Below are 15,210 nucleotides of genomic sequence, written 5' to 3'. Positions count from 1 at the left end.
CAGCCCCGCCGATCAGCACCTCCCCCACACACACCCCAGCACCTCCCACACACCAGTGATCAGCTGTCCAGCAGCATGCAGGAGGCACTGGTGGAGAAGGGGAGTGGAGCGAAGGTGAGGTACACTCGGGAGAGGGGTCAGGAAGAGGCAGGGTGGGGTTGGGTTTTGGGGGGAAAGGGTGGAGTGGAGGTGGGGCCTGGGGCGGAGCCGGGGGAGTCTCCCCCGGCACATTAGAAAGTCGGCACCTCTGGGGGAAATGTATAAAAGACATTAACAGTATAAACCCATGGGGGAAACACGCATGTGCCCCATAGTAGCTACCACATAACTACGTTGGGCTGCCCAGCCCCCTCATTTGGAGAGTCTGTGATGCCTCTCCCCCACACTGCTGCCATCCCAGCTGGAATATATGGCAATGATTGGGGGTGATAATATCTCCTCTGATGTCCAGTCGTGGTAGGGCCCTGGAACACTCCACCTGAGTGGCAGGCTGGGGCGGAATGAAGGAGCTACCAACTCAGAGTTCCATGCTGGCTGACAGCTTCATGTTGGCACCACCAGTCACAGGTGAAGGTCCCATACACCTCTTCCTGCAGAGGCAGTTACTTCCTCAATGGCCTGAGAGTTCACAGGAGAACACTTTGCCCATGCATAAGAATGGGTTGGGGTTTGGTCCACCTCAAATTGTTTTAATTTCAAAAATTTGCAGATATGCTACTTGAAAATAACAATATCAAATTCCTTTGGGTCAAAGAATAAAGAATTCCGTAATAGAATCCATTGCACCATGAAAGAAAAGACAAATGTCTTAGCTGTCCCCATGTGCCTCAAGCAGTACCCCAGTGCGGCTCATCTCTGTCGTTCGTTTTACAGTGAAATGTAACATGAAATGTTACAGCATAGGTTACACTTTGTATAATGGTTTTGTCATTGTAGTTGTTTGGTTTTGGTTTTGGCTTGTTTTCTTATACATGTTTATTGACCCCTTCAGGGTCTCAGCATAACCAACATAGCATTTTGGAAGGGCCTCAGATGGCATTATGCAGATGTTTGCTGAGCATTCAAACATTCCAAAGAGACTACTGGAAACATTTGCTAACATGATGCTCTGTAAACGTAAATGTTATAACATGACACTCTCTCAAGACATGGACTCATTCTCACAACCAAGGCAGGATATATTCACAGGGTGAAAGAAAGATCTTCCCAAAATGGCATGTCTACAGGTGACTCTCACTCAAATGCCTTAACCACTTAACCCCTTATCTCTATGCTTACTCCTCCCATATAGTCTGTCTTTTCTTACAGTAATTATATTTGTGCTTACTCTTATTCCTTTGAAAGGGCATGAATCACCTAACCACAAGCACATTATGCTCCATTAAAACCAGAGCCAAAACAAAACAGAACAAAGTGGGTTTACCTCATGCTTTGTTTTTCATTTCCATTATTTCCTATGAGCTACGTCATGCTTTAAGGCACTGCCTTGTGTTGGGAATGCCACTAAATTTCACCAAGGGAAGATCAGGGGATGAATTACACCTCCTAGAGCAAAGGCTTTAAAACTGTGGGGCACGCCTCCTTAGGGGGGTGAGGAGGATGTTCTGGAAAGGGGAAGGAATGAGCAGGTGGTTTGGGCCAGCGTGTGGGACTCGGGGAGGGAGCACCATCTCCACCCCCGATGCACTTCAGCAGGCCACCCAGCCTGTGGGTCAGTGTCAACATCCGCCGTGGCCGTGTCGATTTCTGCTTCCGACAGCCTCAGCACCCGGCACTAGTCCATTCCCAGAGACCATCACAGGTGCCTCCCTCCACCCTGAAAACCTGAGGGGGGAGGGGCAGGTATTGTGTCTTTTTTTTGGTCTGGGTTGAGGGGGTGCAACCAAACATTGTAACTCAAAAGAGGGGCTCAGATCAAGAAGTTTGAAAACCGCTGTTCTAGAGGCACAAACAATCCTTTCTTGAGCTCACTGGTGTGTATTGCAGCGTGCTGTCTGCACTCTCTCCCAATGGGCTGGTGAGGATGGGGGCAGGGCCTCCTTTCCTCTTTGGGGTACATAGGAAACAGTCCTTCCATTCCTCTGAGCACAAAGAATGCAGCTGGGGCTGGCCCTTGTACTGGCCATGCAAGAGGGTGGAGAGTAGGAGCTTTGTGCATCTCCACAAAAGTCAGCCACAATATGGCTCTATATACATTGTGATAACTAAGGGCACAGTCCTGATCCCACTGAAGTCAATGGAAGTTTACCATGGATTTCAGTGAAAGCAGCTTTGATCTTTACATTTGTATGAACTTTGTAGTCAGTTAAACTCTTGTAAACAAAAAATGAGTTTTGATTTTTTCAGGTTGTTCCAGTCTCCTCTTCTGTTTGTAACTTTTGCAAACTCCAAAAAAATAGGATGAAGTCTAAAGCAACATAGAAGGAGCCAGAATCTACCTGTGCTAATTCAAAGTAGTGTGCACAGTACCTGGGGAAAAACAATGCAAGGGCAAAATCCTGCTTATTAAATTAATTTATCCTATCTCCTAGAACTGGATGGGACCTTGAAAGGTCATCAAGTCAAGTCAAGTCCAGCCCCCTGCCTTCACTAGCAGGACCAAGTACTGATTTTGCCCCAGATCCCTAAGTGGCCCCCACAAGGATTGAACTCACAACCCTAGGTTTAGCAGGTTAATGCTCAAACCGCTGAGGTATCCCTCCCCCCTTATTTTAGGCTTGGCCTACACAGGTTTTGTACCAACCAATGTAACTGTTTCAGTTATGGGTGTGATTTGTTTACAGATATAGTTATACCAATACAACCCCTACTGTGGATGCAGCAATACCAGTGAAAAGGTGCTTAAACCAGAAAACTGTAGTTTATTCCCCTTCCCTTATGAGAATAGCTATGCCAGTATAAGCATTTCTATACCAGTATAACTACATTCGCACTAGGGGGGTTGTGATGAGGCATTCACTCCACCCTGCCCCTGGAAAGGTAAAGATAGCATGGAAGGGGCTAATTAATCTGATAGGCTGCACCTGGGGGAGAATGAGGCTGGCTAGGCAAGCCCTAACAGTAGATAGAACCCAGATGGTCAGGCACAGGCTGAGAATAGAGGGAGCTGTAGTTGCTCTCTAGCCTGAGAGAAGGAAAGGAGAAAACGGGAAGAACAGAATCCCTGTGGTCCTGGCCCTGAGGGAAAAGGATACCCAGAGAAGGTTGGAGAAAGAGTCTGACAGAGACAAACCAGGAGCAGCCTAGGGAAATAGTAGCAATGTTTGGGACTGTGCAGACCCTGGCTGCTGTTTGTGAGATCCCTGGCTGGAACCCAGAGTAATGGATAGGCCTGGGTTCCCCTACCAGCTGCTGGGGAAGTGGCACAGACCAGGCAGCGAAGCAGAGCACTGCCTAGGGCAGTTGTCCAGTGGGACTTTAGTACCCCGTAAGGGGAGGACTACAGTGAGCTGGCTGGAGGGCCAAGCCGTGAAGAAAGAGCACCCTGCGTCACAGAGAGAGGCAGCAGGGCCTGTGAATGAGCAACAGAAGTGGGTGTCAAACCTGGAAAGAGCCAATCCCCAGAGCAGCCAGGAGGAGGCACTCTAGTGGTGAGTGGACCCTGTGACAGGGTTGTGCTGCTTTAACTATAGTGGGGAAAGTTAAAAGGGTACAAGTTGTGTGTGTAAACAAGTCCTACCTGATCCAAGCTGTTTACCCAGTGGGACTGCTTACTTGGAAAGGCTTTAATTGGTGTTGGTCCTGCTTTGAGTACGGGGTTGGACTAGATGACCTCCTGAGCTCTCTTCCAACCCTAATCTTCTATGATTCCAAGACAAGTGGGATTTAGCCCTAAATTACTACATTAAATTGTTAAGCAGCTCTGACAACTGCTGTTCCCTATTACGGTAGATAATTAGGGCTGTGTCCTCGGATTTCATGTGTCAGTTGCACAGCTCACTTACCTCTTCCCACACCTTTCCATGCCCTTCAAAGGGAAACATGGTTCTAACTCATTAATACTTTTGAATTAAAAAAAAAAATACAAACATGGACTCAGGCTATATGGATGTCAGGCTACCTGTAAGCTGATTTAATTAAAAAAAAAAAAGTTCTGTGTTACAATAGCTTATTGGAGAAGTGAGGCTCAGGTGCCCCCTTTCCTTTCTCGCATGCCATTGCAGGTTTGGAGCTGAAACACTGTTTGGCATGTTCATGTTCCCTTTCCTATCAGGGGGTTTCTCAGTCAATCCAGCATTAACTCCTGCTTTGCAGCTTCTGCTCCTCAGATGTTGCAGATTGGGATATAGTCACACAGTAGGGAGCCAATGGCTCCTCAGGTTGCTGTGCTACCAGAGAGGGGAGGAAGGCCAGGAATCAGCACAGACAGGCCACCTACCCATGCAGAGGGCAGGCCCCAGCCTCTACAGAATTAGAAATCAAATTCCTTGTAGATCCAAGGTCACACCTCATCCTCCTTTGCAAGGCAACAAACTTCTTTTTTCTGAGGGAGGTGAGTGTGTGACAGCAACACCATGGGATAAAAGTTACAGAGGTTGATGCTTTTCCCCCTCAGAGATTTTCCAGAGGCGAGCCTCAGAATAGTATTACATTCAATGACTGGTTTCCCAAAAATGCTTTAACACTGCATGCTTTTTTCTATGGGCATTGCTCTTTTTCTTGTCAAGAAGAAATTTGTAGGAGTACTGAAAGTTGCCGGTTAGCCAAAAGCTAGTTGGTGGCAATAGAGTGTTAAGAGAAGGAAGGGGAAGTGTGTATGGTAAAAGGCATTCTCCGTGGTAAAATGCTTAGGCCACAAACATTTGCGGTGGAATGGGGTTACTTCTCCCCTTATCTTTGAAGCTGCCAACCTAAAATGTATTATGTCCAAAGGCATTTTTGACTGATAGCTGATGTGTATTCAATGGTTTCACAACTTATTTTACATCATTTGGTCTGATTTTAATACAGTACTCTACTTAATGTAGTCATCCTGTTGTCTTTTCCAAGCAGTTTTGATGTACAGCATGTATTGATTATCCCACTTGAGTGAGTCTGAGTTCATTCATAAATTGTTTTGACATTTATAATTTTGATTTCTTTGTTCCTCCCCTCTCGACAGCCCACAAAATCGTTTATAGAGAGAGGTATTGGTACAATAAAGAATTGCTTGTTAAAAAGTTGGTTTGCTTATATGGGATCAAAGCTTGTCTCCCTTGTATCATGCTTTTGGTACAGAATGTTTTAGCTGAGGTTTTATCAGGACTTCCACTAAAATACCCTGTTTTCAGCTGCTCACAAACTTCTGAAAAATCATTCTTTTAAACTGAGATGTTCTCTGCTTGCTCTTAACCCAAATGCCCCATTTTATGAACAGTCTGAGTAAAATCTATTCACCTAGTTTTTTAGTTAAGTGAGGATGTGTGTGGGGGAAAAAACAACAAAAAACACACCAACAATTTTCCTAGTGTACAACTATGGTAAAGGCTTTTTTGTGTACATGGGACTTGATGTAACTCTCATTGACTTTAATGAGTCTTGCCATTTATTTCAATGGGCGCTGGATAAGTATAACTCAAAAATGACTCCACTTTTCAAAGTGACACACTCCAGGTGGTTTGTTCTCACTGAGGACTGGTCTCCAGGCCAAACTGCAAACAAAAAACCATCAAGAGTTAAAGTGACTGGAAAATCAATTTTGAATGTGCGTAAAGACTAAAATGTCCATTAAATGTAAAGCTATAATTCTATATACAGGGCTATACAATGACATAAATACATGTTGTTATTTGTATTCCCATAGCACCTAGGAGCCCTAGTCCTGGACTGGGACCCCATTATTTTAGGTGCTGTACAAACATAGTTAATTATGTAAATGGTACTTTCAGTTTTTGTTTCATTGTGGAGATCCACACTTGTGTAAGAATTTGACTTTTTGGAAGCACACACTGACTTAAGTATAAAGATTAATATTTTGGGGCCTGATTCTAAAGTTTCAGCTATCCAGCCATGGAGCCGAAGCAATGTCACGTGAGCACTCACACGCTGGAAATCACAAATAAAGAACAGCATAAAGCTGAAAATGTAGTCCCAGTGAATAGTTTGTGATCAGCACATAGGCTGAATTTTTATTTGTATAAAGGGTTTGAAAGGCCTAGAGAAGGTAAACCGGGAGTTTCTGTTCTCAGTCTCAGAACACAAGACCAAGTGGACATTCAGGGAAATGAAAAGGTGGCAAAGTATTTTCATCATGGATTTGCAAACTGCGAAAAAAGCTAAATTCATCCAATAAATTGTACTTTTCAAATATCAAAGGGGTAGCCGTGTTAGTCTGGATCTGTAAAAGTAGCGAGGAGTCCTGTGGCACCTTATAGACCAACAGACGTAGTATAGGACCATGAGCTTTCGTGGGTGAATACCCACTTCTTCGGATGCATGCACACATGCATTCACCCACGAAAGCTCATGCTCCTATACGTCTGTTGGTCTATAAGGTGCCACAGGACTCTTCGCTACTTTTCAAATAGTTGACCTCTATCTAGAGTGCATGGCCTGAAGTTGCAGCTAGAACTTAAACTTGCACCCAAACCAAAGCTTTATTTGAGCAATGAAATAGTTGTTAGCTTTAAATAACTATATTAGTTTCCATGGATCTCTGGCACTCTTAGCTCAAGAAGTGCAAAGTACTCCAAGGAAGGATGCTCATGTGTTACCTCTGATCCAGTAACAAGCAGGCATACTGGAAATTTCACAGAAGAGCTTGTTCTCATCCAACTTCCTGCCTAACTTGGCAGAATCAAGAAGTTCAGGTACTTTAGATAAAGTACAGACGAGCATCTGAATTTTTGGGTACTTATCTGAATGGAATCTTCAAACCTAAGATTTGCCCTTCTTTAGTAGAGGAAAAACAGCTTCTGCCACTGAAAACTACTTTTTAAAAATTTCAGGAAAGCAGAAATGATCACTTTCAGCAAGCTGTTCCCTTGACACTGCATGAACTTTAGCTCTAGTATTTGTGTATAGAGACTTGATAAAACAGTCCCTTGAAGACAGATAGAAACCTGCAGGTAATTAAAAAGATAACATTATTCAGAGACTTTAGCTTTTGGCTGAACAGTTGGGTATGGGTAATTATAGTCCCTCTTGGATTGGTTTCAGTGACTGACAACCCCCAACAATGCCCAGACCTCACTCCCAGCTGCACAGGGAAGTGAAACTGCAGACGGATGCAGATTTCCTCTAATTTATAGCAGCAGGAATTTTTGCTTGGTGTTTTTTGTTTGGTTTTTGTTGTATTTAGGCTTATCTTTTCCAAATATGAGATGAGATGTGTGCAGAGCATGTTGCTTGTCAGCAACAGCACCACTTTCCAAGTCCATGAGCAATTAATGTGCTGTGATATTGTAACGTTTTTCTTATAAGTGAGGACTTAACACTGTAATTGTGTGTTTGTTTATGTACATGTAAATAAATCAATGGCTGGTGCAACTAGACTACAGTTAAGTAAAACGTATCCAAGTTTTTTCTGTAACTAATTAGATTAAATTTTGGTGGCTAGATTTGGTTGTTTCAGAGTTTCTGGAGTTCTCCACATCAGTGCTTCTGTGGCTGAGTTATGGTGGTTTGAGTGCATTTAGTATCAATTATTTGGTGGTCTTTTCAATTTAATCTTAATTCTGGATTTCTAATCTTTGTTTTTTGATGTAAGGTTTCTTATTCATTAGGTTACTGATGTTTATGCTCAACCTAAACACCAGATTAAGCAAGGGTATTCTCTAAATTAATATCTGTAAGCTATTCCTTTTTTGTTTTAAAGTAAAATCGGGGTGGGGGTGTTTCAGGAAAGCAGTAGCAAGAACAGTTCAGTAATTTTGTAAGAGGCGTGTGTGGATGCAGAACCTCCAGTTAATTGAATTTCTCTGCATTTTATCAGGTGGTTTGGCCTAAAACTAGAATAAAAGTAAATCTCTGAAAATAGCCCTTATAAAGTATAGGATAAAAATGCCCCAAATTTACAGTCTTCACAGAGTTGAACATTTGTTTGTGGAGGTATCCTGCAGACCTGAGGTCCTCTATGCTCATAGGGGATGCAGGACTTCGAAGGAAGCCAGTTATTCATAAATTCAAGGAAGCTCCTGTGTTTCAATTTTTAGGGTGAAATCCACTCCACCCACATAGAGCCTGATTCTGATCCTACACCCAGGGCCAATGCGCAGGCTGCTTTGCAATCCTTCCCTGGGGCTGCTGTTCCAGCCTGTACAGCCAAACCTCTCTGTGCTGAGGCCAATAGATGTGCATCAGTACAGATTCTGTGGTTCTGTCCTTGGCCTGCCCCCTTTCTATGTCCTATGAGAGGTCAGCACTGCCATTTTCCATGGTATGTAGGGGGTCTGCAACCAGTGCAAGCACTCCTGCCTGCGTTCTCCATGGCTTAAGTGAAGGAGAAGACCTTATGACTTTCCTTAGCACCAGTGGTGAATTTTCAGCCTTAAACACCATGCAAAATCCACCTTGTGGTGTAGACCTCTCTACAGGAGAACTGGTTACAAAACAGTAACTGCACACAGTGGTGAGCTGGAGCCAGTTTGCGTGAATCAGTTGTTAAATTTTGAAGCAGTTTTAGAACCGGTTGTTAACCCGCTTCCCTGTGAGGGGGCGCTGCAGCTTTGATGGGCTCCAGCTGGGAAGTGATGTAATTCCTCCTCTGGCCACCGGGAGCGCTGCACTGCAGGAGCCATGTGGGCCGCTGCCTGGCCCTGGACATGGGCCCTATTGCTGCTGCTGCTGCTCCCCTGGCCCTGGGGCTCCCGCTGCTGCATGGTGGGTCCCCGGCTGCTCTGCTGGGCTTGGGCTGCATCCTGCTGCTCAGGATGCTCTGAGCAGCTCTCCCTGCTGCACCCCCTGCCTTTTCTCCAGCCAGCCGCTGCCACACCCCCTGCCCTGTCTCCAGCCAACCCCTGCCGCACCCCCCTGCGGCCCTGCCTGCAGCCAGCCCCTGCCTCCAGCCAGCCCCACACCCCCTTGCCTCCAGCCAACCCTGCACCCTCCTGTCTCCAGCCAGCTCCGCACCTCCTGCCCTGCCCGCAGCCAGCCCCGCACCCTCTGGTTCCAGCTAGCCCTGCCCCACACCCCTGTCTGCAGCTGGCCCCACGTTCACTGGTGCCCTGCAGTTCCCAGGGCAGTAATCCTGCAAACCAGCTTCAATGAGGGGGGGCAGGGAGCAGCTGGGACCCACACATGTGCACACACCCCCAAGAAGTGGCGGGGACCTACACATGTGAAACGGAGCTCATTTCTAGTTCAGGCCCATCTTTTTAAAAAATAACTTTAGGTAGGGTTAACATACACCTGTATTTTCCCAGACATGTCAGGCTTTTTGGTTCTTAAATTGTTGTCTGGGAGGAATTTTTAAAATTTAAAAATACGGTACAAAAAATACATACTGCAGCACGTCCCTTAAATCAGAACTTTTTATAGGGAACCAGTTGTTAAGATTTTGGCAGCTCATCACTGACTGTGTTTGGGGGGTGGGTACACCTTGCTCTTGCAAAGGGCAGCACCTTGGAACAGCCTAGAGAAGAGGTAAAGTGTCCTGTGTTTCAGTATATAGCAAAGCGTTTGAGACCCAATTCCAGTATGCAAAGGGATGCTTAGTGGAACCAAAATGTGATTCCTTCCCTTACCCCAGGTAAAGTAAACAGAGTGAGAGAGGGGAATGCTCAAGCAAGAGAGACCATTACCTGGGCAGAGAGCTCTCCACCCAGCCCTTCTACTAAATCTGTTAAATCCTTCTGCTGAATACTCAGCTTGGTTCACCCATGTCCTAAACAAATGGGTTCAGCAACATCCCACTGCCAAGACTTCCCTCCAGGGAGGGGAGAAAAGAATTAATCATTCAGCTGTCAGGCCCTGCCTAGGTTTGATTGCTGCTTGATTTCCATGAAGAACTGAACTGAACTGACCTGACTACTTGCCTCTCCTTTCTCAGAGACACACCCATTCCTGAGATAACCCACATCTCCATTATCTGCCATTTTTTGTGGTTATTCCAGGAGACACCCATACCAAAAATACTTGTATAGACCCAGCTCAGTGTAGGACCTCGGGTTGCAGGATTGTATGTTTTCATGAAGGTCCCTATTTGCTGTTACCTTTTATATAAATATCTGCTTTTTTTTTTTTTTTTTAAGACAGCCCCATCAACTGGTTGAGTGTCTGACTACATGCAACTGTCACTACTAGGCCCAAGGACAGCTGAATGCTGAAGAATGTTAGGCAGTATAGCAGGTGGGGAATTTTCCATTGGAATGAGTTTCAATTTTGCAGAAACTGCATTTTCTATGGGAAACTTTCCTCAAGAAATTTTGATTTTTGGGGGGAGAAAAAAGTTCCATCGGAATAATCAGTTTTTTTTTTTTTAAAACTGATCCCTAAACAATATAGCACATTGCTTTATGAAAGACAGGTCTGCCAGGAAGCCCAGCACCTAGAAGTGTCTGGGGGCCAAATATACAACTCCCATAAGGCAATGTGTTCATTTTTCTCTGACTGAGCAGCGTAACTCTCGGTGCATAATGGGAGGGGTTGTCCAGTTAGAGAACCTGGTCCATAGGAAAAAATGGGCAGCAGAACTACAGTAGTAATAAGGCAGTGCCCCATAGGCAAATGCAATTTAACGTTGAAATGACTTGGGGACAATAAAGCGTTCTGGATAACTTCAACAGACCAAAATGAAACATTGTCATTCCTGAAATCAAAATGTTACATTTTGATGTGAAATGTCCCAACACTTCTGAACTGAATTTTTTCAGAATTTTTTGGGTGGAGATATTTTTGAAATTTCAAGTCTCTCATTGTGAGGCAAAACAAATGTTGAAATTTCCTAAGGGTTGGACATTTGAATTTTTCTCAGCAGTAGTTTTGTCCACATCTAATGCACCGGTTGAATGTGTTTACAGGTTTCCCTCTATGCCCAATCTACAAAAGATGTGAGTCTGTTACAGCCCCAGCTGGGCAGCCTTAGCTTAAGAAGGTCCCGAGTGCATCAGCCATATAAGCAGGAGTTTGAGAGGTCCACCCTGCTCAATTCCCCATAGGGGTCACCATTTGCAATGCCTTTTCATTGGGTTAGCTCTCAACAGTAGGGATTGAATATGAGACCTCTGCATCGTACTACATGAGCTGTTACTAAATGAGCAAAGAGACCCACCTTGCCTAACCCAGACTATAGCAGTCTCCTTTACCTATGTGGCCTAGCCATCACCAAAGATGGTCAGAGTGCCATACTGAGCTGGCATGAGTTACAGGCTACGTCCTCACTACCGGTGGGGGGGGGGTTGATTTAAGGTACGCAAATTCGCGTACGCTATTCGCGTAGCTGAATTCGATGTATCCGAGCCGACTTACCCTGCTGAGAGGATGGCGGCAAATCAACCTCTGCGGCTCCCCCGTCGACGGCGCTTACTCCTACCTGTGCTGGTGGAGTACAAGCGCCGATTCGGGGATCGATTGTCGCGTCCCAACGAGACGCAATAATTCGATCCCCGAGAGATTGATTTCTACCCGCCGATTCAGGCGGGTAGTGAAGACGTAGCCACACTCTCCCCCACATACACTTGGCAAGACTACCAGAGGCTCCTCTGAGGCCTCAGGGATCTTGGGGAGGTGGGAGACGGTGGCAAAAGCCAAAAAGAGATGTAGGAGATGATGAACTATTCATATGATTGCTGACAAACAGATGATGTGCTCATCTTATGGTGTACTTGTTTTGGTTCTGTCCTTTTTCCTCAGTCTAGTTCTTGCTGCACTTCCTGACTGGCTTCTTGATTCCTTACAGTATTGTGAATACTACACTGTATATTGCTCTCAAAGGTGGGCTGGGACCCATTCTGTATACGTCTTCAAAACCATTGGAGGCACTTCACAATAGCACAACTAATTGATAACATTAGCTTTTATTACCAATGAACAGACAACAAGGTAACAAACCAGGTCAATACCCTTCCAACCAAACTAGCCATGCCCCTTCTACACATTGGCTAGGGCAATTTAGTGGAATGTGGGTTACATGCAACTTCCCTAAAATCCGTACTCTCAGGTTTCCCTTAAAAATACTCACAATTTGCCCAACCCAGACAGAATCGATTCTTCTTCTAATGGTTTTTGGTGTCTATATATTACAGTGAATGCCAGACTTCAAATGCTTAAGATAGATAGATATCCTGCTTCCAGCAGAGACCAATACCTGGCCACAGTGTAAAGGGTTTTTAAAAGAAGATATTGTATATCAGCCATCTGTTTTAATTAGGCAAAACTTAACTATTACTAACATCTCCTCAACCTCCAGGTCACTTTAATTACAAACTGAGACTTTGCACACAATTCATTATAGGAATTCGAAATTCGGTTTTAGTCTGCTTGTGGCCTTATTGCAGTAGTGATGTCTGTCTCCTTCACCCTTCTTTTTCAAACCTTGAACAAGAAGAGAATTCCCTCTCTTTAACCAATTCAGTGCATTTCCTTGATATTTTAAGGAACATGCACTGAACGTACATGTCAGTCTCACATGTAAAACACTTTAGAGGGTCTCTTAAAATGAACACCAAAGGCCAGGACCACCGCCTGTGGGCAAGAACCTTTGTGCTAGGTGGAAGGCTAGAAGACCGTTTTCTGCCTCAGTTGTCATCTGTACAGCACAAAAGAAGCTAAGGTTAAACATTAAGTGCAAGGAAAGAGGCACTTCCTTTCCCCTCAAAACAATAAAAGGAATTCAGGAACAGTCAGGTGAAGGAGGGGTCCTAGAAAGAAGCAATGGAAACCTCTTCCGCCTGGGTGTAGGGGTATGTAAGAGTACCTAAGAGGAATCCTGACGAGATTAATGGCCTGATTCTGCACAACGCCGGTAAGGAGGTTTGTGCCTGTAAGTACAAGGGGAAAGGTGACTAGCAAGACAGTGAGCATGGGAACCTGCTCCTGCATGAGGGTGAGCATTGCTGTTTGGCTGAGAAGTTTTTCCTGCCTAGTAGCAGGAGTAAAGCTGAATGGAGGACACAGAGCTAAAAGTCTCATTGGCACAATGAAGGGTATGCTTATTCATGTCTTTTCATGTGCACTTTATTTATCCTGTGCTATCAAGAGCTAAGGAGTGAGCACAGTGGGACTTGAGACTTCTGTCTGCTCAGCCAGTCATGCTTAGACTCTGAAGGGATCTGAGTTTTCAGAACCACATAAGCAAATGCCTCTGATCCGCAGCACTCAGCACCCACACCGCAAGCAAACTCATCAGTCCGCTATCATAGAGTCAGGTCTGTTTCGGCAGATGGCCTCATTGTATGAGAGGGGGAAGGGCAGAGGTGAAAGTAAGCCAGTACAACACGGTATGGCTTACTGGCAAGAGCCGTTTTGCCATACTGGGGCAGCCTGGCTTCCCCAGGGGGCAATTTAAAGGGCCTGGGGCTCCCAGCAGGGGCTGGAGCCCCAGGCCTTTTAAATTGCCACCAGAGCCCCACTGCTGGACCCCTAGAGTAGCGGCTGCGGGGCTCTGGGGGCTATTTAAAAAGTCTGGGGCTCCCACTGCTGCTACCGCCCCGTCCCTTTAAATAGCTGCCAAAGCCCCACCGCCACTACTCCAGGGCTCCGGCGGCTATTTAAAGGGCCGGGACGGTAGCATCAGGGAAGACCCAGACCCAGGCCCTTTAAATAGCCCCTGGAGCTCAGGGGTAGCGAGGGGGCTCCAGGGGCTATTTAAAGGGCCCGGGGCTCCAGCTGCCTCTGCTGCCCTGGTCCTTTAAATAGCCGTGGGAGCCCTGATGCTTCCCCAGGGCTCCCGTGGCTATTTACAGGACTAGGGCGGTAGAAGCAGGGGAGCCCCGGGCCCTTTAAATAGCCCCCGGAGTCCTGGGCTGCTGCTGCTACCCCGGTGGGAGGGGCACTTACCTTACAGGGTGGGCTGGGGCTGGCTTTGACTCCCTCAGCCACGCCCCTTCTGCCCTAGGCCCTGCCCCTTCCGGGGGCCAGAGCTGGCCCCAGCATACCGGTAAGTCACTGGACTTACTTTCACCCCTGGGGAAGGGTATTGTTAGAGAGATGCTAAGCATCCCTGCTGGGTCAGGCTGGCTGCTGGTGCAGAGGTAGATGGCGGAGAAGAGCCAGAGCAAGGCTATGAGCCCCGTGTGAAGGGCCAGAAGAGAGAATCTATTTTTATGGATAGTGATTTTTGGAGGTAAATCCCAATATAATCTGCTGCTGGGCCCACAGTCCCCGACCAGCTCTGCAGCTGTGTGCATGAACAACAGCTGTGGGGCCAGAGCTTCACATAATGTATGCAGGCAATGGCACAGGCAAACTGAAGGCATAAAGGAAAAAAAATGGGCTGATCTCTGGCACGGAGCCAAGCTGACTGAACACCTGGCAGCACTTCAGGGAAGAGCGAGAGAGCTGGACCCAATCCCTATGCTCTCCTCACAGGCTCTGGCACTCTGCCACAGCTCCAGCCCAGCGTGACCCATCAGGGGGCTGGGAGATCTGGACACTGACCACGGCTAACCAGGGACTGATGAACATTTCTAATAGTGCAAAGCACCCGCAGGGCCTCACCCAGGGGAAAGTAATTTAAAGGGTCCCTACCTAAACCTTCTTTCGTCAAGGGGCACAGTACTAGCTGTACAATAGCCAGAGCTATGATTACTCCTTCTCCCCACACACCATATGTCCTCATCATTTACACAGTGTACTGGATGTTGCTGGAGCAGTGATGTCACCGGTCAGCTTATGTGACCACCAGTGCTGGCTGCTGATCTGTCTGGAGAGGGCAGATGAGTGCTCACCTCCTCAGGCTGCTTCTATGTCCTAATTTCACAGGTACATCTGCTGACACATTCAGCCTCTTAAATGAAATCTTGGCCTTTAGTGACTCCCTCACCCAAGGTTCCTCCTCTTTAGAGGACTGTGGTGTCTACAGAAGAAGAGGATTCCAGTCATGTGGCATGTGGAAGCAGTAGATGCACCTGCTGCCCCACAAATACAGTCCCCATTACCAGCAAATCAACGTGCTATCCCCAAGACTCGTATACGCTGACCCTGCCCTTAGTGTGTTAGGGATGAGAAGGCAGAGGGGTACAAGTAAACCTGCCACCTTCACAAAATTGAGGACCAAAGCATACTTCTCCTCTCCCACCACCTAACGCAATCTTCACAAACATTTTTATAGGAAACCTTTAACATCCTCCTTAT

The 15,210-nt window shown here is 46.3% G+C and overlaps 1 long non-coding RNA gene across 1 annotated transcript in view; it reads left to right on the top strand.

The window, feature by feature from the left end:
• The first annotated feature begins 3,047 nt into the window (after nt 1-3,047).
• The window catches only part of LOC135982412 (uncharacterized), a 128,159-nt gene continuing 115,996 nt past the window's right edge, over nt 3,048-15,210 (top strand). Inside the window, exon 1 of the long non-coding RNA XR_010599759.1 lies at nt 3,048-3,590. This is a non-coding gene — a long non-coding RNA (uncharacterized LOC135982412). The remainder of the gene's footprint in view (nt 3,591-15,210) is intronic.

This window comes from Chrysemys picta, chromosome 3 (assembly GCF_011386835.1).
Source record: "Chrysemys picta bellii isolate R12L10 chromosome 3, ASM1138683v2, whole genome shotgun sequence".
Classification (NCBI taxonomy): Eukaryota; Metazoa; Chordata; order Testudines; family Emydidae; genus Chrysemys; species Chrysemys picta.
Note: the sequence above shows the minus strand (reverse complement) of the source record. Positions and strands in the feature narration are given on the sequence as shown.